The following is a 2,594-nucleotide window of genomic DNA, read 5'->3' on the forward strand; positions in this document are numbered from 1 at the left end:
ATAAAAAACAGTCATCCACTCTGGATAAATTCTTCCCTGTCCTTCTGCCAGTGTGAGGACGGTTTCTGACATTTCTCCTCAAACTGTAAAGAAAAGATTTGCAAGGTAGTAAGGTACTGATTTTTAAAAATAGGAAAAAAAAAAAAGCCTTCCTTTCAAAGTGCTAACACAAACAGTCTTGCCTCCGTATTTTCCGCATCTACAATAACCAGAGAATTTGGAAATGGGAAACCGGGGTGAGCTCTTCTTACGCCACTTGAAGAGTCGATGTGATTTTAACCAGGACGGAGAGCATCAAAGCCAAGGGGGAGTTGTCATCCTTTAAATTTCATACCAATGCCTTAAAAAGACGCCCACAAAGCAGGACCCGATTGCTAAATAAATCCTCACACCCATTCTACTGGCATCCTCCCTTCTGTCGCCAGCAGCGTGGGTCCATTTACTCAGCTCAAAAATTAAACATTAACTATGAGGCTGAGCCTCTTTCCACATTCCAAGGGTAAAAGTTGTCAGTCAAAGTTTTTAATAACACTCCGGCCAGTTGGAATGAGGAGGAGGAGGAAGGAGGAGAAGGGTTACAAATTTACAGATGTTGAAGTCGGGAACGTTGGTTTCCTAGAAAGTTAAGGTAATTACAAGCCCTTTCCCCCTCTCTCCTCCCAGAAATAAAGTCAGAGCTTTCCTCTGCTCTTCAGGCCCCATCCTGCTCTCACTGACTTAACCGAGCCACTGAGGGCAGCAAAAGGCGGCTGTTCTAACAATGCTGACATCTTCCTGGTTCACAATCTCCTTTAGTTGCTTCAAAATGCCACAAGCTTTTGTTGAAACAAAACCCATCCTCACCCATGATCCTGCACCAGCTATTTATATACAAAATGTCAAATTAACATTTTCCCCCATTAGCTGATGCTCTTTTTTTTTTTTTTTCTCCTGTTTTTTTTTTTTTTCCTGTTTTTTTCTCTTTTCCTTCCGAGAACAAAAACCCAAGATAAGAAAAGCGGTAAAACCATCTCAAAAGCTAGATTACACAATCCTCACACAGGTAAAACTCTCATTAAACTCAAAGCTGTTTTTCTCCTCCTCAAACATGTGAACCTGCTCCTGCATTACCGACATTCTTCACTGCTGAGCTGAACAGCTGGAGTTAAGGTCTGTGGTGCTTATGGATGCACATACACACACACTTCACGCACAAGGGCTCACTGGTCTCATATCTGGGCCTTCACAACTCAAACTCAGCAGATATTACAGATACTAGACACAGCTCTCTGAAGTCAAGCTGGTGAGAGAATATTTCAAATTCAGTTTAATCTGGCATAAACACAATACCAATAATCAACATAAATATATAACCTCAGATGTTCTTTCATTCAATTATTCCATTAATGCTGATGACAAGCTCGTCTCTGATTTTTCCAACCTTTCCTCTCAATGGTGATGAGAAATGTATTTGAAACATCTCTCCCGACAACTTCAGTCTCTCCTAAGCATGATTAAAAACACAAAAGCCTAACAAAAAATCAAAAATGAAATATTTATTACCGCATTTTGTGACTTAACACCTTTTTTTTCTTTTTAAAACATAACGTCACAGTCCTCATACAAGTATTTTAATGTAAATTTTGACAAAGCTTAAAGGTAACAGCATTTTCTTCTAGTGAGGAACACGTGCTGAGAAAGGAAGAATTCATGGACATACAATACCAATTCCACAGCAGATCTGATACTAGCAAAAACATTCTTTTTTTTCAATTGAGGTAAACACATAGAATATCTAACATGAAACAATTAATAGACCGAACTCTGTACGAAGTTTGTTACAGTATTCTCTTGCTTTTTTTTCCCAAGCTTTGAGTTCATGATAAAGTCCTAGGTTTGGTGCAAAGACCGTTAGTAACTTCTTTCATTGAGGAAAGCTGCCCAACTCTTAGTTTTGTTTTGTCCAAAGCCAAGGCTCAGAACTACTGGAAGAAGCTCCTGCTCTGCCTGTTCTGTCTTTTAAATCTTCACCTGCAAGCTCTTTGAAAAAGAGTCCAAAAAAAAAAAAAAAAAAAAAAGGGGGGGGTGCCCCAAAATTGATCTCAGATGAGTCCACTTTATACAGGAATCACCTTGTATTGTATCACCAAAGTAGAAGCCAAAAGTCCAAAAAAAAAAAAAAAAAAAAGGTTGGGGAGGAACGGGGAGAGAGACTTAATGAAGCAAAAACTATAGAGATCTGTTTGAAACTAAAGGACGCATCTTATGAAGGAACAAAACGAGGGAATGGCAAGGCCTTCTTGGAACAGTCTTCTGAGTGATGAGAGACCCAGCAAGACTTTTCGTCTTCATCTCCAGGGTAGTTCTTTTTTCACTGGCCAAAACAGGTCTTTCATGGGAACGGGGAGAGAGACTTAATGAAGCAAAAACTATAGAGATCTGTTTGAAACTAAAGGACGCATCTTATGAAGGAACAAAACGAGGGAATGGCAAGGCCTTCTTGGAACAGTCTTCTGAGTGATGAGAGACCCAGCAAGACTTTTCGTCTTCATCTCCAGGGTAGTTCTTTTTTCACTGGCCAAAACAGGTCTTTCATGGATAGTGACTTCACTGCT

This window comes from Buceros rhinoceros, unplaced genomic scaffold, assembly GCF_000710305.1.
Source record: "Buceros rhinoceros silvestris isolate BGI_N320 unplaced genomic scaffold, ASM71030v1 scaffold35394, whole genome shotgun sequence".
Classification (NCBI taxonomy): domain Eukaryota; kingdom Metazoa; phylum Chordata; class Aves; order Bucerotiformes; family Bucerotidae; genus Buceros; species Buceros rhinoceros.